General features: G+C 40.8%; 1 long non-coding RNA gene across 1 annotated transcript; it reads right to left on the bottom strand.

Moving 5' to 3' along the window:
- Positions 1–950: 950 nt before the first annotated feature.
- LOC118518727 (uncharacterized) lies at positions 951–21,398 on the bottom strand. Its single transcript, XR_004908855.2, has 3 exons — positions 21,338–21,398; positions 18,379–18,511; positions 951–1,061 (listed from the first exon to the last, which is right to left on the bottom strand). It is a non-coding gene; the product is annotated as an uncharacterized LOC118518727 (long non-coding RNA).
- Positions 21,399–22,486: the final 1,088 nt, after the last annotated feature.

The following is a 22,486-nucleotide window of genomic DNA, read 5'->3' as shown; positions in this document are numbered from 1 at the left end:
AGTGGTTCAGAAAGCAAGTGAAACTGAATTCTGAAGAAGAGACAAGTTGGGGTAGAGCCTTTATGAGGAAGGCGGTGAACTGGACTTTGAAGGATGAGTGGGATCTGACCAGGAGAAAAGGGGTGGGGATAGAAGGGAGAAAAGTAAGAGAGGATGGCATTGTGGGAGAAGATAATGGTGCAAAGGCAGGTTCAAGACAAGTGGGAATGAGTGCTGGTGTAGAAGGATGCTTTAAGCTGGTTGAAACTGAAATAGCGTCAACCAGTGAATTCTTTCACATAATCCAGAGGTTGGATGGACTTCTGGATTGCTTGGTCCAGCAGCCAAACAGTGCCAGCATCTTTTCAAGTGTCTGCTCTACAGTTCCCAGAGTCATTTGTCTTCAACCCGTAAGGCAATATATTCCCTCGTTCAACAAGAGATTGATTTATCTTTTCCAGAAATCTCCAGCTGGCCTCTTTTTATATTTCATTGGCTCAAACTGGCTTTAGGCCTTCCTGTTTCTAAACCCATCACTGATGAAGGAAATGAACATTATGATTGGCTTACACCAGTGGATCTCAAATTTTAGCCTTCCTTGGAATCAACGGGAGGGTTTCTAAAAGACACATACTGCTGCCCTGCCTACTTCAGAGTTTCTGATTCCAAAGGTCTGGGGCCAGAATTTACATTTCTAACAAGTTGCCATGTGATGCTAGTACTGCTGGTCTGGGACTATACTTTGAAGACTACCATCTTAGGATATCATTTGGGGTGCAATGGAGGATGGGGCATCAACCTGTGATGTGTCCTATGATATAGCCACCAAATATTCCGGTTTGCCTGGCACATTTTCTGTTTATGCCTGTTAAGCTAGTGTAATTAAGTCCCCTTTCACTTTCAAAAGTGCCGTGGTCATTTTCACATATAAATTACATGATTACCTTACTATAGGAAGCCATGAGATCAAGTTCAAGTCAAAGACCCTTTTTTATAAGTCAGCACAGGCTAATGAACTAGGACTCATCAACAAAATATGTGTACCAATTTGGAGATCTCTTCTTTGTCCTGTGTCCAAGGACCTAAAAGAAAGAGAGAGAGAGAAAAAAAAGCCATCACTATGAACCATATTTTATGCTGTTGGATCCTGACTGATGTGAGTTGGAAGCATTGCTCTTAATTTGTATGGAAACTATTCTCTCCTCATCGTAAATACAGCTTTTGATATCCTTTTTGCTAAACGTTCTTAAGAGTATAACTCATTTTACTAAATAGTAAGGCATAAACTCCAACTAACTCATTTTGTCTTATGCTCATTGACATACTTTTTAGGAAAATACAAAACATATTTTGTGTTAAGTTAAACTATCATATTTTTAAAACTTTGACCATAATGCAGCTCACAGTAAAACAGAGTTCAGAATTAATAAATAGCGTTGGTTGCCAAGTATTTTTGGTTCATCCAGAACTGAAAGTTTTTATTGAAAATTTACTACATCTGGCAGTCACACTAGGAGGCTGTGTAATTTCTGGAAGAAAAGTAGTGAAAGAATATTCCTATTTTTCTTTCTTAATCTAGTTTCTTTTTCTTGGCTTTTTCTACCTAAAGGTTACCAGACACTAGGTATGAAATGATCTTACATATTAGACACCTCTAATCTTATTCATGGAATCCAGTATGACTTTTTTGAGTTTCTCAAGAAACTGGTAACACGCAGTGTTTGGGATGCAGTTTAAGAATTTACTTAAACCACTTCCTCCCAACCCCACACAAAATCAGAAACCCAAGCCAATCCAGATGAGAATCATAGACATATCGTTGCTCTCTGCAAAACCAAGAATTGTGAAATTTTACTTAATCCAAAATTGTTTGAATTTTGTTGTTTTAAGCCTTTTACTGAACTTCTCTTCTTATGCCAAAATAACCACATATGGTTTCAATCCTTCGAGAGGAGGACAACTTGGGGTGAATCTAGTAGAATAGCAACATTTTAAAAAGTTTAAATATGGTAGAGTTTTTGAATTGCAGAGCCCCTAGCAGTCTTCTGTTCTACACTTCCATTCACTATAGGAATCTCCTCCCCAACATCACTGTGACAATGGTTCTCTGAACTGAATTCTGACTTCCAGTGATAGGAAGGCCACAGCTTCAGAGGGTGGGCAATTGGCTTTATGGTTGAACAGCTCCAGCTAGGAAGCTGTCTTACAGTGAGTTACGACATGCCTCCCGATATGTTTACTTTAGAGGGCAACAGACCGTACTGTGGACTCAATTGTGTCTTCCCAAAATTTGTATGTTCGAGCCCTAACCCCCAATGTAACTGAATTTGGACAAAGGGAATTTGGGAGTTAATTAAGATTAAATGAGGTTATATGGACGGGGTCCTAATCTAGTAGGGCTGCTGTCCTTAAAGGAATAGAGAGAGCTCTATCCTCCGCAAGTGCTGAGAAAAGGCCACGTGAGCACACAGGGAGAAGAGAAGGGAAGGAACACTGCCCAGAAACGGAATAGGCTGGCACCTTGATGTTGGACTTCTAGCTTCCAGCACTGTGAGAAATAAATTTCTGTTAATTAAGCCACCTAGTCTATGGTATTTTGTTACAGAAGCCTGAGCTGGCTAAGACTATGTGTACTGCCTTTTCTCTACCAGAACTATCAACTATCATGCCCACTCTAACACTTATAATCTTTAAAATGAAAATTCACAGTGAGTTCCATTTTTCTTTAAGTGATAAAATTTCCAGAGAGCTGCCTAGACTGCCCATTTTGATATCACTCCAGCTTGTGCCTGTCTCATCAAAATAATGTTGTCTAGAATAGAACACAGAATATTCTAAGTTCATTCTGACCAATACAGAATACACCGAAACATTATTTTCTATGAGCTAGATTCCATACGTCCTTGTGGGCCATACATAATACAATGTTGGTTTTGACTTTTCAGAAACACATTGTATGCCAGTTAAACTTGGGGTCACCTAAAATTTGCATTTTTTTAAGATGAGCTTCTTTCTGGGCCCTGAAATCCAGAAGGCTTTTAAGTTATCAAGTATGAGATCATCTGGGAAAATATAGAAGATTAAAGAAAATTGACATTTCACTATACAAATGAGAACTCTAAGGGCTGGTTGGTTTATATAATATAAAGTCAGTTATATACTATGTTGGCAGGGGCTAAATGCTATGAAAAACAAGAAAAAGTAGAGCAGGGCAGGGGGTGTTGGGGCTACATTCTTCTGGTCACAACATAGCAGGAATCACTGGATCTCATCAACATAGTTGTCACTTTTTCGGTTTCTGCTGTCTCAACTCTAGGTACATGACCCTGACCATTTTAGCCTAGGCACGAGTAAACTGATTAACTTGGAAATTTATTACATATTTTACATATTTAATATCTCTAATGTAGAGTTGTTGTAGACTGTGGTAATTAATTCAGCTTAGGAAGTATTCACTGAGTTATTCATTTAGAAAAACAGCTTGTGATTTTATTTATTAGTGGTACATCTGATTTTGAAAATGCCTTTATTTAATCAATTGATTAATCACCCATCATTTAGTCAACAAATATTTATGGACTGCTTATTATGCAGAAGTCTGAATCATATGTATGTGTATTGAAAGTACTGTTACAGAATTATGAATTCTAGAATTCCTAGGTGGAATTAGACATCTAGAAACATCATGAAGTTAAAAATGCCAGTATTTTCTAATCCAAAGAATAGAGCTGTGGTATGAGCATTTTTATTTTTTTGCTTTATGATTATGTAAGAACATGTTAGTTGTCTTACAATACCTCTCTGGTAGATAAATTATCGTGTTTCCTAACCGTATATGTGGGGGAATTTGAGATTCTGGGAAGACAGATGGCTTACCCTTAGTCACTTAGGGAGTGTTAATACTGGAATGGAAACCTTGAGTTTTAGCATTATTGTCTAGCAACATCTGATCTCTGATCCAATTACTCTAAGAGGTCCCACACCTTTGGCTCCAGGCCTCCCTGTGAGCCAGGGGGTCTTCACCGTCATACCCACTCAGACTTCGCCTGTTTCTGGGGTCCACGTCCTTGATGTCAAAAGGCCTGCATCAGGTATGAGAAGTTCTCAGGGTGCTATAGGCTATCTGTCTTTGCCAGTGAGGTTCAGCCCTCCATCTGGCCCAGGTATCAGCAAGTACAGAAGGAGGGTACATGGGTAAAAGTGGGGACAGGAGAAGAGGCCACAAGAAGGAATCAACCATGTTTATTTCAGCTCCTTTATCTTACTGCAGCTCCCAACTTGGTATGTGACCTTCTCCTATGCAATTACAGGGGGGCGGGGAAAAAAAAGGAGAACGATAATCACAAAAGAATTCTAGATATGTGACCCTGACCATTTCGTTCTTGGGAATGCCATGTCCAGGCCTTAAGTTTTGGACATTTTCATCTGGGGATTTTCAACCTGGTTACAAAATGGGCAGAAGGAATATTACCCCATGGGAATGTATCAAAAATATGTGCAGGAAGGGTGTTAAAACACGAATCTCTGCCTCCCACCCTCACGCCCCCCACCCCCACCAAAGGAACTCTTGTGAACAAAGATTCTTAACCCTGGCTACACATTAAAATTACCCATAGAGGGGCACCTGGGTGGCTCAGTCGGTTAAGTGTCTGCCTTCAGCTCAGGTCATGACCTCAGTGTCCTGGGATGGAGACCCATTGGGCTCTCCTCTCAGTGGGGTGTCTGCTTATCCCTCTCCCACTGCCTCTGCCCCTCCCCACTACTAGTGCTCTCTCTCTCTCTCTCTCAAATAAATAAATAAGATCTTTTTAAAAAATAATAAAATAAAATTACCTGTGGAATTAAAAAAAAATTACCCAGGCCTGGGTCCCACCTCCAGGCTTTCTGGGTTCTTTGGTCTGAGATACAATCCTGACTGACATATTTCTTTAAAGCTCCATGTGCTTTTTTTTTTTTTTTTAAGATTTTATTTATTTATTTGACAGAGAGAGACACAGCGAGAGAGGGAACACAAGCAGGGGGAGTGGGAGAGGGAGAAGCAGGCTTCCCGCTGAGCAGGGAGCCCGATGCGGGGCTCGATCCCAGGACCCTGGGATCGTGACCTGAGCCGAAGGCAGACGCTTAACGACTGAGCCACCCAGGCGCCCCTCCATGTGCTTTTAATATGCAGCGGGAACCACTGTTCTAGTGATCCAGGTGACAGCATCCCATCCCAAGCATCCTCCACCAGGAGTGTGAATGTGGAGAAGAAAGCATGAGAACCATCAGTCCAGTCATTCTCAAAGTGTTTCACACAGCACAGCATCAGTGTCCCCTAGGAACTTATTAGAAATTCAAATTCTCAGGCCTAACTCTAGACATACTCTCAAGGGTATAGTCCACAAATCGAAGTTTTAAAAAGCCCTTTAGTAAAATTTGCAATCCTAACTTAACCCATAGGATTCTAAACTTGTAACTTGAATATAACTGAGTTAGATACTTGTCCTTTCTGATGAAGAGAACATCCTCATTATAAACATGAGCATAGATAGGTCTCTGTTTAGCTAAAGACGTTAAGTGTGGCAATAGAAAAGTCAGACATTAACCAGGAAGGATTCTGGGTGTGAGGGCAGGGGTTGTACTTTTGTTTTGAGATACAGGCTCCTTCTCAGGAAATCACATCATATGGGCAGCCATCTTTTCCCCTTGAGCTAACATTCTTTTTGCATTGACAGTGAGTTTATATTTTAACCTACTCTAGGCAGGCTCTTCCCCATAATCAAACAATGTTTTCAAAGACAATAAAGATCGGCAAACAAGGCCCTACACTAGACAAAGGGAGTGGAAAACACCCAAAGCCACCTGACCCAAGACGTCGCGTGGGAATCCGCTGGGTTCTCAATTTCAACAATAACATAGATGATGTCATGCCAGACTGCTGTGGTCATGAGAGTTGGGGCAGAAGAGTGAGGTGTTGTCATCCATTTTGTCCCTCAGTGACCCTTGTGGCTTTGAGAGAATCTTTAGATATGAGTCTATGGAGGAGGGATGACATGTGTTTTTGGACATTCTTCATATCATCTTATTTCCAGCTTTCAATCACATCAATAGGGATGTGAGCAATGTCCCAAAGTAGGAGAACTGTGGTATCATAAGAAAAACCTCCTGGTTGACAAACCAGAACGCAGATTCAAAATTCTTTCTTGTGGAGGAAGCCATTATAATATCAGAGACCCAAAGGTTAGGTTGCTTCAGAGCCTACCTGCTCCAAATAGGTCATAAATTCCTGAGGAATAAATCACTCTTACTGGGACTGAAGACATGCTTAAAGTCAGAATATAATGGTAATGATTCATTCTGAGATTTCATATAAAAGCCACAGGAACTAAAAATGCAAGTATATTTCCCAATGTGAAACATGACCTGCAATCTTAATCCATTTAACTTCCTCAAATTGCTGTATTACTCAAAACAGCTTATTTCTTCCTTGAGCATAGATGAATTTCCTCTGTGGTAACTGTCACCATTTGACCCAGTGATATGTCTAGGCTCTCCTCACTACCTGTGAGTTCTCCTTCAAGGAAAGGTCATCAAGCAAGCAGAATGGGTCTGGTTAAGAGCATGTGCTTGGGACCAGACTACCCATGTTCAAATCTACCAACATGGCTTGTTAGGGGTGTATACCTGGATGGATTTCTTCACCTTCCTAAAGTACAGTTTCTCCACCTGTAAAATGGGGAAATAATAGTACCAACCTCATAGTGTTAGCAACAGCACAGGGTCTGGTCTATAGGGAGTGCTCAATAAATATTAGCTCTTATTTGAAGAAGCTATAGCATAATTGTTAAGAGCAGGATTTTAAGGCCAAACTGTTCCGGTTCAAATCTACAGACAAGTTTCTTAATCTCTCTGTGTTTCTATGTCCTTCTGTATGAAATGAAAATAATAATGAAATTATTTTACAGGTTGCTGAATCAAATGAGTTAACACATGTAAAGTGCTTAGAACAGTAATTGGCAAATGGCAAGCCTGGATTAAGTATTAGTTAATACTATGATGTAAGAATCATGACAGAATTCCTGTCAGAAAAAGCAGTGAGTTAAGAACCCGATCTCAGGTAGAATCGGATTAGTATTACTCTCCTTAACTTTACTGCCCGATTAACACTGGCTAATTCATCAGAGCTGGAGTTGTAAAAGGAGTCCAGAAGGAACTGGGACAAACAACCTGCCACCAGGTCAGCACCTCACATCTCTGGGGCACTGGGAGCTACCTACCATATTTTAAATACTTGAAAAGTTATCCATCAAGCGAAAAACTGTTAAACATTTTCTATCCTCCAATCTTAACAAATATGCCTTCTCAACAACCTGGAAGTTCAGGCTGGAATGCAGAATTCTCAGAGCTCCATGCCAGAGGGAGCTGAAGGTGCAGAGAGCCAGCGTCCAGCCCCTGGCCCCCAGCCCCTGGCCTCCAGCCTCTTCCTTTCTTCCTGTCTTCTCCTCCTCCTCCTCCTCCTCCTTCTTCTCCTTCCCCTCCCCTCCCCCTCCTCCTTCTTCTTCCTGCCTCAGTGTCCAAGGTCAACCCCAGAACCCCGACCCCATACACATCCCAGTGATGGCAGTGTGCCACCTGGCTCAGGGAAGTCTCAGGCAGACATCCAGCAATGTGGCCTGAGCTCTCTGGGCAGAAAATTCCATTGTCTTGGGTACCAGGAACTCATTCCGGAGGGGGACTGTTAGAGACTGAATATTTGTGTCCCCTGCCTCCAGCTCCCAAATTCTTATACTGAAGTTCTAACTCCCAGTATGGCTTATTTACAAATGGGGCCTCTAAGAAAGTAAGTAAGGTTGAATAAGGTAGGGGCCCTGATCCGATGGGATTAGTGTCCTTATGAGAAGAGACAACAGAGAGTTTGTTCTCTCCCTCTCTCTACACAGAGGAAAGACCACGTGAAGACATAGACAGAAGGTGGCCATCTGCAATCCAGAAATAGAGTTCTCACCAAAAACTGTTCATGCTGGCATAACTGATCTCAGACTTCTTGTCTCTAGAACTGTGAAAAACTAAATTTCTGTTGTTTAAGCACCCCTGAGTCTGTGGCATTTTGTTATGACAGTCCAAGCTGACTAATATAGGGAGTGTGGGGTGGGCTCCTGGTGGGGCACCCCCTGGCCTGCAGACTCCTTGATCTGTGTGGAGGAAGGCAACCAGAGAAAAGCTAGAGTCCGTTTAAAGAGGTGTCCTTAGGGCAGGGATACCCGTGAGCTCCAAGGATGGTCACCTTTCCCCAAAGGAGCTCAGGGAAAAGTGGAGAAATTGAATTTTATTCTACTGGTTCAGATAGAGAGATTCAGTGTGGGAATTTAGGCCAAAAACTAAGTGGACCTTGATAGAGAGTTGTTAGAAATTACCCTAAGGTGGGGCGTCTGGGTGGCTCAGTCAGTTAAGCGTCTGCCTTCAGCTCAGGTCATGATCCCAGGGTCCTGGGATGGAGCCCCGCATCGGGCTCCTTGCTCAGCAGGGAGCCTCCTTCTCCCTCTCCCACTTCCCTTGCTTGTGCTCTCTCTCTCTCTCTCAAATAAATAAATAAAATCTTAAAAAAAAAAAAAAGAAATTACCCTAAGGGTCATCCAGCCCTCATTTTACAGTTGGAGAAACTGAGGTCTACAGACTTACATAACACTTTGCTGAGACCTTGGCTCTCTAAAATCTTAGGCATATACCCTTTTATTTGTTAGATTAAGCTTCCCAATTTGTGAATTAACTGCCAGAGGCCTCCTGAATTTTCTAGGACAACTTTGGAGAATGCTTTAAGAATTCCTGCCTCATTGCAGCCTAGATCCTGCTCCATCTGGGCTTGATAAGGCAAAACCATTTGGTTAAAAAATATACATAGCCGCCTTCTAAGTACACTTACTAACTAAAGAAAAAGTACATAATAACATTTTTAGGGTGAGGTCTTCGATATTTACAAACTGTTATTCACCCCAATCAGACAAACATATGACTAACAGCAAATATAGTCTTATGAGGTTCAAACACAATGTTTATTTGCATTAAAAGTCTATTCAGGTCACATGAAGGAAGCACTTTGAAACTGGGCAGAGGTGGCCAAGCTGCAGCTTAGTAATGGAGCTCATATTCTCTCACATGCCTAAGGGCCCAAGGGATTGGGAGAAGAGGTGGCGGGACTTCAGAAGATCACAGTCTAAGGACCTAGCGTTGGTATCTAGCACACCTGTAGTTCTCTGCAGCTTCTGGTTTCCTTTGACAACAGGCCATCTATTCCACAATGACAGTCCTTTCGGACAGAGACATAGGTCTAATTATATTATAATCTCCCTTCATCTGGGTATTTTCAATTTCAAATGACTCCTACACATTGGAACACATCTGAGTTGACTGGCCATGCACTTTTATTATCCCTATTTGAGAAGTAACAATATTAAGATTCAGAGAGCCTAATTAAATGCTTGGCCCAAAGTCATACAGCTGATAAAAGAAGAGTTGAATTCATGTCTTCTGGCTTTAATTCCTCTGCAGTATGCGTTAAAAATAAAACAGCCAGAATATGAATCTATCTTATTTGGACCTTGGCTGTGCTTATGAAATAAAACTACTTTGTTTTGTCTCAGTAGGGCTCTAAGCATGGACATCCCTTGCTCAAAGCTTGGGCAGTCCAGGTGGTTCCCGGCCCTCTCGCTTTAATTTCCACAAGGACAGAGTTGTGGTCCCTTTCCCTCTGCAGTTCTGCCTTTGACAGAAATGACCAAGGGCTACAGCTGGTGCTCTTAGGTTTGAGCAGATGAGGTCTCAACCAGTATCCAAATAATATCCATCAGAATAATTTTCCAAATAATTCTGTTAAAACATTGTTTTAATGTCCATTGGCTTTTTTCCTGGTTATAAGAAAAATCCCACAGATTTCCTTGTGGAAAATTTATAAGGTGCAGAAAAGTATAAAGAGAAAATCAAGTTCACCTGTACTTTCATCCGAGATAATCACTGTGAACATCTTGATGTGTTTCCTCAAGTCCATCTGTCCTATATTTAGAATACTTAGGCCATCCTATATATACAATATTGTATATATATATACAATTATAGCTTACTTTTTTCACTTAGCATTCTATTTTATTGCATTTTCCCATGTCATTTGGAATTTTAAAAGATATATATATATATATATTTTATGGATGTACTACCACTTATTTAAATGATTTTCTGCTCTTGGACACTGGGGTTTGCTTCTAATTTTTCATTTTTAGAAATAATTCCACAGTAAGGGATTTGGGGGGGAAAAAAAGAAGAATTCTGTAACAAATATTCTTAACATGATTCTCTATTTCTATCTCTAATATTCCTAGAATTGAATCATGGAAGTAGAGTTACTGGATCAAGGACTACAAATCTTTTTTAAGATTTTTGATACTTGGAGTCAAATCGCTTTTCAAAGAGGCATTACCAGTTTATTCCCCCACTGGCAGCATAAAGAGCACCCCTTCTACACATCCACTCAACAGTGATTCTTGCCTACCGGTTTCTCACTGCGATACAGGCTCCCAAACCAAACTGTTCAGAACTGAATCCCAACTGGACCACTTCCTAGCTGTGTGGACTGGAAAAACTTGCCTAGCTGCTCTGTGACTTGGTTTTTCTTCTAGTAAGTGGGGACAGCAGTACTACTTATTCTGTAGAATTAAATGATACATTACAAGTAAATACAGGAGTGCCTATCATAAAGTGCTCAATAAATGCTGGTCTGTTATCATAAATAAAATTCTCTTCCAATTTGATATATGAAAAACTGTTTCATTGTTGCATTAAACTATATTCTTTGATTACTAGTGATGATAAAGATTTCTTATGCTTATTGGCCAATTTGTATGTGTGTATGTGAATTGTCTATTCCTACCTATTGACTACTCTCAATTGGGGTTGGTGTTTTCTTGTTAGAGATTTGTTAGAGTCCTTTGTATATTAAGGATATTAACCTTGTGCATGTCATCTATACTGCAAATATTATTCACTGTTTGTAATTTGCTTTTAATGTTTGTCTATGATTTTTTTTCATGATGTAAATGCTTAAACTTCTATGTGGTCAAATATGATATTTTCTCTGACATTTTCTTCTATTGCTGTTATGCTTAGAAATCCAGCCCTCCTCCCACATTCATTTGTAGTACATAATTTATCATTCATAAATTGAGTTTTTACATGTTCTACGGTCTGTTTTGAGATTCACTAAAAGATTCCAATTTTTGCATCAACCCGACAGTGTTTTAATTATTCTAGCTTTATGTTTTAATACCTGATAGCTTTTCTCTTTCAAATTTTTTAGAAGTTTTTTTTTAAATTTTTTTAAAAGATTTTATTTTATTTATTTGACAGATAGAGACATAGTGGGAGAGGGAACACAAGCAGGGGGAGTGGGAGAGGGAGAAGCAAGCTTTCCACCGAGCAGGGAGCCTGATGTGGGGCTTGATCCCAGGACCCATGACCTGAGCCAAAGGCAGATGCTTAATGACTGAGCGACCAAGGCACCCCTAGAAGTTTTTGAATGCTTATTCTTTTACTTTATTTTAATATCATGTTATCAAGTTCCCACACATAAAAAATCCTTTTAATTAAATTTGTGTTAAACCCATAAGTTAATTTGTTTTAGGAACAAGGAATATTTCTTCATTGATTATAATTTTATTTTAAAAATTCTATAGGTTTGCTGTTTTTGTTTTTGTGCTTGTTTTCATATAGGCCTATATGTTTCTTGCTAGGATTATTTCTATAGCTTTTAATATTTTTATATTATAAATGGACTTGTTTCTCCCTCTATATGATCTAACTTACTGCTGGTAAATGGGGCATATACAGATTTCTGGATACTTCGTATCTGACAACTCTGAAGAAGTTTCTTAGGAATTCTAGAAGGTTTCTGGCTTCTGGTTGAGTCAGTTAGGTACATAATCAGATCATCTGGAAATAATGTTAATTTTTTTCAAATAAACTTATCTCCTATTTCTATTTCAATGATATTGTCAGTTGCTGAAAATGTGTGTAAGACACAATGTCTAAAGCAATCTGTCCTTCCTTGTCCTCCACTCTGACAACAACCAGAGTGGGGGCAGGGAGGGGAGGGTGGAGTGAGATGGTGCTTATCTGAGAACAGGCGAAGGAGGCCTCTGGGTAGCAGTTTCTGTAGCCCTGAGCGCTGGTTCCAGATGGACTGTGGTCAGTCATCTGCAACCTTCCTTGTTCCCTTTCCCTCTGCCAGAGTCCTGCTCCTTTCTCTCCCTCCTCCCTCCCTGAGGACATGGCAGTGGCCAAAGTCTCTGCACTGAGGAGAGAAGTTGCTAACATGCTTCTTGTTCCAGTAGGAACTTGTTGGTCCTACTGGAACAAAGGTGGGACCTCGGATCATGTGCAAAGGCCCTTAGTGCATCTTCCTTGATGCATTTCCTCCCTCCTCCCCATCTTCCCTGCTCCCGCCTTCCTCGGAGCCACCAGCAACTCCCACTTGGATTCCTACAATAGCTTTCTCAATGGCTCCCTGCCAATCCATTCTCCTCACAGGCTAATATTTTAAAAACCAAAATCAGAATGCACTCCTTTATTAAAAACCTTTCAGTGGCTCCCTGTGCCACTTAGAATAAAACACAGACTCCTTAACATGGCCCCATGTGCTTGGTCCCTTCCTACCTCCAATATCTTGTAGCACCTCTGTTTCCCTTGCTCTCTGGGCTCCCACCACTCGGCCTTCTTCTCTGTCCCTAGAACACACCAAGAGCCTTTGGACTTTCTACCCTTCTGCCTAACATTCTTACTCCAGCCCCTTGGCCTATGTTCACTTCCTCATTATTCAGGTCTCATATCCAATATGCAAATCCCCACCCTGCCCTAGCCAGAGCATCTTGTTTGTGCTCTTCATGGCACTTACCACAATTTGTAATAATTTTGCTTATTGTTCACTTATTTGCTATGTCTTTGCCACCTGGAATGTAAACTCTACGATGGCGGAAACTTTGTTGTGTTTCTATCTGAATCCCTGGTATCTAGGATGGTGGCATGGAAAGGATGTGAAGAACAGCCCGAGTTCTTCCTAGAAAATGGAGTCTGCTCCCAGGGCTTGCATGCATTTTGGGAAATGATCCCAGGAAAGGAGGAATGCCGTCGATAGTAATATCTGTTCTCATGTGGCCACTGCAGTGGACCGGGGATCATGGTGATGGGCATCTTCTACGCAACTATGCAGAATGAATCTCAGAACCGTCCATTCAAGGGACAGAGGAAGGGGTATCTACCCACCCGATCTGATTTGCAGCTCTGGTCAAGGGCTTGCCTTTCCATGGGTGCATGCAGGACCAGATATATAATTTGTGAGGCCCAGGGTAAAATAAAACTACAGATCCTTGTTCAAAGAGTAGTAAGAAATTCCAGAAAGTGATAGATGAGCCTGCCCCAAGCCTGGGGCCATCTGAGCACAGGTCCCGTGGCCAAGCCCTCATGCCTTCAGTACCAAGCCTGGGGACCAAGTAGTTTGCTGTAGGCATCCACTGTGTGTCAAGGATCTGCGAAGGTCCAGAGCAGAAGAGCTAGAGCGACGAGGTGCAGCTGAAGCAGGTGCTCTCAGGTTTCACCTGCAAACAGATTGCTCAGCCGTGGCTGGGGTAAAAGGTGAATCAAGAGGATCGCAGGCTGGGCCACCAGAAGTATCAGAACCCCGAACGAGTGAATGACTTTGGTATTGCTGCTCACTGAAATATGCCTAAAATTCTAGAAAATCTAAATGGTAATTTGGAGAGTAATCATTCTTTTATTTTCGATGATAATGGAGAGATCTCTTTTGCTTCACCATTAAGTATGTTTTGGGCATTGGTTTAAATGAGATTATACTTACTAATGTGAGAAAACACCCTACTCATAGCATTCTGTACACTTAATTATTTAAATATTAAATAATAAAATAGTTTTGTGTTCTTCTGTTCTGGTTACCTATTGCTATGTCACAAAGGACCCCAAAATTTAGTGGCTTAAAACAACTCCGTTTTACTATAGCTCATGATCTTGTGGTCAGGAATTTGGCTAGGTGTTTCTCCTACTCTATGTGGTATCAAGTGAGTCACTTGGTGCTATTCACCTGTCAGGTAGGCTGATCTGGAGGACCCAGGATGGCTTTGCTTACATGTCTGGTGGCTTGACAGGGTTGACTAGAAGTCTGGGCTCAGTGGGGACTGCCAGCCAGTGCATCTACATGTGTCCTCTTTAGCACGGTGGGTGCAGGATAGTTGGATTTCTTACTTGGTGGCTCAGGGTTTCTAGACAGAGTGTTCAAAGGGACCCGGGTGGCAGCTGCAAGGCTTCTTGTGACCTAGCTTCAGAAATCACAGAATGTAACCTTTGCCACATTCTATTTGTCAAGGGACTCGCTAAGGCCAGCCTAGATTCAAAAGGAGGGGAATAAAGTGATCTTCTCAATGGGAGGAAAAGCAAAGAATTTGTGGCCATCTTTAATTTAGCATGTTCCCGTTAAAATTTCTTATAAATCACATGATAGGGTGACTGATCCCTTTAGTATGGAACTACTGCTATCTTTAGTTAGGGTTGCCAGTTAAAATACAAATACTGCAAGAAATATATTTATCCTAAAAAATTTTTTTTTGTTTATCTGAAAGTCAAATATGACTGGGTATCTTTTCTTCTTTCTAAATCTGGCAACACTGCTTTCATTATTCCTACATATACTGTATAGGTACCAAAGTAGACAGTTGACATGGGAGCACATTCTCAGCTTAGTCAAGGGAGATGAGCCCTTGAGAAGATCAAAGAGACAGTGGTCTGTAATATAAAGCAATCCCAAGGAGCAGACTGCATGGCAGGAAAGGCTGGTTTACGTTTCTGATCAACTGAGAATTAGCTAGAAGCGTTTCTGTTTTTAGACCTAGTTTTTGCAAATTGTCTTAAGTATAGGAAGGATAGCATGCAGCAGTAGCCAAAGGTCCAGTTTCTGGAGTTAAACACATCGGGATTCAAGCACCAGCTTGCCTCTGACCAGCTGTGTGATCTCAGAAGACAAGAGGATTCCTCTGAATGCTGTTGCCTTATTCGTAAAAGGATAATAGTACCTTACAGGGTTGTTTCCAGGGTTAAATGAATGTGTGTAAAGTACCTAGCACGGTGCACATAATGAGTACCAAACAAAGTTACCGGCTATTATTAGTATTTGAAATCTTAATAAGCAGAATAGGCTGAACACAATTTTTCTAATTATTGAAATTTGGATGAAAGTATATTATTGCAAGACATATAGTTGTGTTTTAAAAAATTCTTAGTATTTTCATATAGCTAGGCACACAAAAAGAGCTCAACAAATACTTGCTTATCAGCCTCATTCACTTATACACACATTGTAACGAGAAAGGGTGGTTAATGGTTCTGGTTTGCTCACTGTGAGGTAAATATTTAATAGTGATGTTGCTCGTGTGCATGTGGTAGTGACTAGCTCCCAAACCCCAAACACCTACTCAGCCTCAAAGACCTTAACTGCGATGACTACTTCTTTTTATCACTTGCAAGAAGATAAGAGTTAATCTTTTGATTTTCATCTTTCTGAGCTTTATTCCCCAGCAAGTGAAACCATAGTGTTGTCAATCATAGAGCCTGCTTTAAATATTCAGTAGCTAGCACAGGGACAGTTCAACACATTATTCTTCAAGGATTAAAAAGTGTGCACACTAAACAAAACAAAAAAGTGTACACACTAATTGAACAAATTTGTAAAATACTGGTACATATAAGTTGATGTATGTTAAGCATCAGCACAATTTTCTAACTATTCCTAGAGAGCATCTCTGTCCGACTGAACTTTCTGAGATGATGAGAATGTTCTAGGTCTGTGCAATCCAATAGGGTAGTCAATAGCACATGTGGCTAGCAAGCACTTAAAATGTGAGGAATTGTATTTTAAATTTCATTTATTTTTTTTTAAGTTTACTTATTTATTTTTAGTAATCCCCACACCCAATGTGGGGCTCAAACTCACGACCCTCAGATCAAGAGTCTCATGCTCTTACTACTGAGCCAGCCAAGCACCCCAAATTTCATTTAGTTTTATTTTATTATGCTATGTTAATCACCATACATTACATCATTAGTTTTCGATGTAGTGTTCCATGATTCATTGTTTGTGCATAACACCCAGTGCTCCATGCAGAACGTGCCCTCCTTAATACCCATCACCAGGCTAACCCATCCCCCCACTCCCTCCCCTCTAGAACCCTCAGTTTGTTTCTCAGAGTCCACAATCTCTCATGGTTCGTCTCCCCCTCCAGTTTAGTTTTAATGAATTCAAATCACCACATGTGCCTAGGGGCTCCTGGACTGCACCCTGCCGCTCCTGGGTGACATTTGGAGACTCTACCAGTATTTAAAGTCATCGAAAGTTCACTTCTGTTCAGCTTTGCCGTGAACTTTACTAACTCAGTAAGTTATTCTGAGCTTGCTTAAGTTTAAGGCATTAGACTGTAGACCCACAACAAGACGTTCCATTTCTCTTTTTTTTTCCCCTCTGAGCTTAGAAGTGGCTTTATAATCTTTCTCACTATTAGGCTCTGGAAAGCCATTGAGAGAAGCTAACAATAAGCTAATACTTACTGAGGGCTAACTATGTGCTGAACATTTGATCAAGTGTCACCTCAGAATTAAATCCTAATCATTCCAACCACAGATCTGCATCTTCTTTGTTAGGAACCAAGATATTCTTCTTCATTTTTTTCTACTATTCTAAAAAACAATAATTATCCTAGGGACTTAATGTCAGAATGAAGGAATAAAGAAAATCAGTAGGTATTTGCTGAATCTGCCCCAAAAGCTTATAAGCAAACAAAGGAAAAGTATATATTCAACATAAATTTGCACAAAATGATTAAAACCTGCTAAAAAGGTATGAGGGTAGGAGTTTGGACTTTTGGATTCCAGTGGCTGGGGGAGGGTGGAAATTGTGAGGAAAAGCATAAATATGAGTTTAAGCTATACTATTTGAGGTAGAACTGCCAGACTTATACAAAGCCATCAGAAAAAAAAAAAAAGGATACCACTATGCTCTTTCAATATCTTGTTCTTAAAAAACAGAAGTGATCATTCCTGGAACTCTGATAAAAAGGTTCCAGTAGGCAGGTCAGCTGAGGTTCAGCCAGGAAGGCTATTTACTTAACAATGTGCTGCCGGGATTGAGGGGAAAGAGACACTCTTAGTTTAAAACTCAGACTAGGCTATAACCCATGGGGAAAGGATTCACATATTTTCTAGGGAGAAGCAGATGTTATCAATAATTATAATAATAACAACCCTACATAGCTATCGCTGTTATCAAGTTCACATATGAGAACTCTTACCATAGTCATATATGATAAAGGCCATTTTTTTCTTTACATAAAGGTACTAATGCATTTTGAAATTATCAAACAGCTAAAAAATATCTGATTGCCAAACCTAAGTTAGGAAGTGAATTCTCGGAGGCTAACAGGTGCTTATCTGAGGATCTCACAGGTACAGATTTCATTTTGTTGCAACAAATATTCATGAAGCGTGTGCCAGGCACTGTGCCAGGTGCCAGGTGTATATTGGGGGATGAAAGAGACACAGTCCTTGTCTTCATGCAGCTTAGAGTCTAGCGGGGGAAACACACCTTAAAAAAATGCCACAACAAATACCTAATTAATGCCTTAAGGGAAAACCACAGTATGCGATGGGAGACAAAAATATGGGAGAATGTAATTTCGGTCGGACAGCCAGGGAACTATAGATTCTGACTGCCCTTTCACTGCCAGTTAAACAGACCCCACTCAGCTGTCTATCAGAGATTTCTCTAAGTAAAATAATTCTGCAATCATCCAAGGGATTTAAGTACTATTTCAGGATTTTGTGGTCAGAAGCATTATTCAGTTTCCATCCTTGAGACATGTGAGTCAAAACCTTTTATCACTCCTAGCACCCTGTACTGCGAAAAGTAACAACATAATCCACATGTCATTCCCTTCAGATCTCGGTAACTTCCTAAAACCTCCCTCATTCCATGCTCTGCAGAAGCCAAAGCCCACTCCAACACTTCTGCAAATTCCCAAGAAGTTTATGCTCTCGTGGTCACTTCTGGCCTCGGCCTCCTGCTTTTGCAGTGGGTTTCAATTATGGAATATATTGCTTCCTGTAAATGTGGTTTCTGTTCCATGCCCTGCTAACCCAGATGTGAAACTCAGCCTCCTTATGATTGCCACAGAACTCCCACTCTCATAGGACATTTGAATGTATTGTGAAGATCTGAGAGGGGACAGTGAAGAAGTTTGCATTTGTCAGGATAAGTCAACTGCTATAACAAACAAACCTCTACTGCAATAACTTAACAATAGCAAAAGGATATTTTCTTACTCATATCATAGTCCTGAGGAGGTGGCAAGGGGCCTGATCCATACAGTCCTTCACAGACAGAGGTTTCGGTCATCTGGTGGCTCTAACATCTGTGGGGGTCATGGAGCCCTCCACCTGATCTTCCGCAGCCAGCCTGCAGGAGAGGGAAGAGAGGGGAGGGTAGGGTGGTAGTTGTGTAAACCAGGCCTGGAGGTGGCGGCATCACTCCTGCCAACATTCCATTGGCTAGAACTAGTCACGTGACTGTACCTAACTGCAAGGCAGGCTGGGAAATGTAGTCCTTAGGACTAGTTCCAAGCCCGGGAAGAAAATGGTATTTTGTAGCACACCGAATCTTTCTCTGTCATAGGATCTATTCCACAGAAACACAAACAACTTCAAATTTAATGTTACATCTCCTAATTTTAGGAATTCCTTGGCTTTTTCACTATTGGGGATTTTTTAATGTAATGCCCAGGTTCACACTGACTCTTTTTTCTCTCACTTTGCTCCTTCCATCCTTTTCTCTCTTTCCATAACCCAACACTCCGCTTAATTTTTTTTTTTCTAAAAAGGTTTTTTAAACTCTTTCTCATTGTCTTGTCTCCCACAGATTCCTGAAGCTCTCACCATCCATCAAAATGTCCCATCAGAGAACAAATACAGTGTTTCACTAGGGAAATCTTCACAGGCCATCAAGTCTGAGGCCGTCCGAGATACCATATGACATATGTCTGTGCTTCGCAAACTGACCTAAATGTATTCTGGAGAATATGAAGCCTCAAGAGAAAAATAATCTATTTCTGGCTCAGAACAATTTCCACAGGGACCACGTCTGTGCTCTCCCTCTTCTTTTGGGGGAAGAGGTCCTTTCCACCCCATTGCTCCAATATGCTGTCTAAATATTCCAAATATGATCGGAATGTCTGTGTGTGTGTATACACAGGCATGCTACATTCTTTCTTTCCTCTTTGCTGGTGAGACTGAACTGTGGGTCCCCAAATCCTGCCTGTCCTCCACTTGAAGAGAAAAGCAGAAGCAAGAGGCAGAGGGGAAAAGTGAACTAGGGGTTTCAGGCCCTTGAGTCACTCCTTTCCTCGTGCTTCCTGGTTACACGGGCTAATAGATGCCCTTCTCCCTCTCTGACCTAGTTCACATATGGTCTGTCACTTACACCCACTGACTTATATCGCATACATGGCAATTTTCCTGAGGAGTCATTGTTTACTATCAAATTTGTACAACTCCCCAACATTATTTTTATTTTAAATCATATATATATGGATCATATATATATGTGGATCACATATAATTGAACACCTGCCTATAGCTAGGTGCCCGGATCTGTACCTGCTCCTCCCCACTTAGAGGTGCTTAGATGGCAAAGATGAAGGAACACTCCCCATTCTCAGTTTGGGGAAGGGTCAAACTCCTTCTTCGTGGAGGAAGTTTTGCGCAGGGAACACATGAAATAATGACCTTTTTATGGGCTTTCTAGCTGGATGTACTTTTGGGGTGTGGGGCAATAGAAGCTGGGATGTCCAACAGAGTACCAACATCTGAAAAGTCTGCTGAGCCATCTGGCACCAGGAAAATTGGTCCTGCTTGCCTCCTGGAGGTTGTGATAAAATTTATAAATAATTTATAATACAAGGACTTCAAGAGAGGCTTAGAGGAAAGAAAACTCAGTGCTATCTCAAGCTGCTGGGAGCAAGCTGCTAGCTGTCAGCTACCTCCCCCACTACAAGAAAGTGCCAGTTGTGAATGGAAAGGAAACACTTGTAGCTCCATTTCCTCCCTCTCGGGCACAAGCAGCTCTAAAAAAAGAAGCAATGTGAACGGAATGCCTCAGAGAGAGCTGTAGCTAGGGTTTGCAAACTGATGAGGAAGCAAGAGTGTTAGAAATAGTTTGAGATTAGGGCAAGCAAAGAGATTTGCAAATTAGAAAATATACTCTACAGGGATAGAAACATCAGATAGGATCTATCTCACTACATGTTTTGTTTTGTGGTGTTTTTCCCCCCTTTCGTCTCACGGTTGCAATTAGCATTATCTTCGAATCTAACCATTGCCTACTTCTTGCTTCTTTTCTTCTTTTACCTGGGAGTTTCTATTTGTATTTTAGCCACCTTGTTTGAGTAGATGATCAGCCACAGCAGGATATGGGTTTTTGTTTGTTTTTTCTTTTTCAAGTGAGATTGAGCACAAGGCTAGCCTCACAACTAACAGGGCTGGTGTCCTACATAAACATCTGCCTGTGATTTTCATTTGTTTTCCATAGATTTTCACAAATAAAGGGATCCAGGACTCTGTGAGAGAGTCATTGTCATTGTTTTCCTTTATGTGAAACAGGTATCAAATTTTAGGAAAATAACCAAAATGACCTACAATGGAGTTGGTTAGGATCGTTGGATTTATCATATAAAAACTTGTCTTTGGTTTCTGATTTGGGGTTGATTATAAAATTAAATTATTAAACATGATGTTTTGTTAAATATGATGTTTCAGTTGTTAAACATGATGTTCTTGGAAAATTCATAGGTTGCATTCTAATCTCCATTACTGGAAATGATTTCCATATTATTCTGATTACAATTAATCTAAGAGATAAAGCATAACTCATATTTTATTTTTTTTATTTTTTTAAATTTTTTTATTTTTTAAAGATTTTTTATTTATTTATTTGACAGAGAGAGACACAGCGAGAGAGGGAACACAAGCAGGGGGAGTGGGAGAGGGAGAAGCAGTCTTCCCGCTGAGCAAGAGCCCTATGCGGGGCTCGATCCCAAGACCCCGGGATCATGACCTGAGCCAAAGGCAGACGCTTAAAGACTGAGCCACCCAGGCGCTCCATAACTCATATTTTAAAATAAAGCTCTAAAGTCACCACATTTGGTGTGGTGATTTTAGTTTGGCAAACACTGCCACAAAACCACTGCATAGCCCATGTCCTGTGATCTATCAACAATCAGATACATACCATACTCTTGGGCACGGCAACTTACTGCTGTACTTCTAGTCTGTGGAACTGTCCAAATACTGTGAGGATAACCAGAGAAATAGTAATGGTAAGTTGGTTGGTCCCCAGTGTCCAAAGTGCAACTCGACTGGGTTATAGAATAACTAGGTTGTCCAGCATTATCTATGTACTCGTTTCCCAAACAGGCTACACATCATAAACACCCAGAGAGGCTTAAAATGTTTTCCAATTTATTTTTAAATTTAAATAAAGTAAGGAGTGCCTGGGTGGCTCAGTTGGTTAAGCGTCCAACTCTTGGTTTCAGCTCAGTTCATGGTTTCAGGGTTGTGGGATTGAGCCCTGCATAGGGCTCGGTGCTCTGCCCTGGAGACTGCTTGGGATTTTCTCTCTCTCTGTCCGCCCCTGCCCATCCCCCTGCTTGTGTGCCTGTTCTCGTGCGTGCATACTCTCTCTCTCAAAATAAATAAGTAAAAATCTTTAAATAGAGTAAAATTCACTTTTTGATGTCAAGTTCTATGCATTTGGACAAACGCTTATTATCACCATCACAGTCAAGATACAAAACTGTTTCACCACCCCTCCCCAAATTCCCTTGTGCTACCTCTTTTTACCCAAAACTACCTGCTTTCCACGCTTAACCTCTAAAAAACCACTAATCTGCATTTTCCAGAATGTCATATAAATGGAATACAGTATGGAATGTGGATTCCTTCACTTTGTATAATGCACTGAAGATTCATCCTTTTTTTTGTTTTTGTTTTGTTTTTTGAGAGAGAGTGTGCACATGAGCAGGGGGAGGGACAGAGAAAGAGAGAGAATCTTAAGCAGACTCCATGCTCACCATGGAGCCCAGTGCAGGGCTCGATCTTATGACCCTGAGATCATGACCTGAGCCGAAATCAAGAGTTGGACAATTAATAGCCTGAGCCACCCAGGCTCCACTCATCCTTGTTTTTGTATCAAAAATTTATTCCTTTTAATTGTTGAGTACCATTCCATTACAAGGATTTATCACAGTTTGTTTTTATATCTCCAATTGAGAGATATTTATGTTATTCCCAAGTTTGAATGACTGTACAAGCTGCTATAATCATTTATATGTAGATCTCTGGTGGGCATACATTTTCATTTCTTCTGGGAAGAGAATAT

The sequence above is a fragment of the Halichoerus grypus genome, chromosome 2 (genome assembly GCF_964656455.1).
Source record: "Halichoerus grypus chromosome 2, mHalGry1.hap1.1, whole genome shotgun sequence".
Taxonomy (NCBI): Eukaryota; Metazoa; Chordata; class Mammalia; order Carnivora; family Phocidae; genus Halichoerus; species Halichoerus grypus.
The sequence above is the reverse complement of the archived record's forward strand: the minus strand, read 5'-3'. Positions and strand labels throughout refer to the sequence as shown.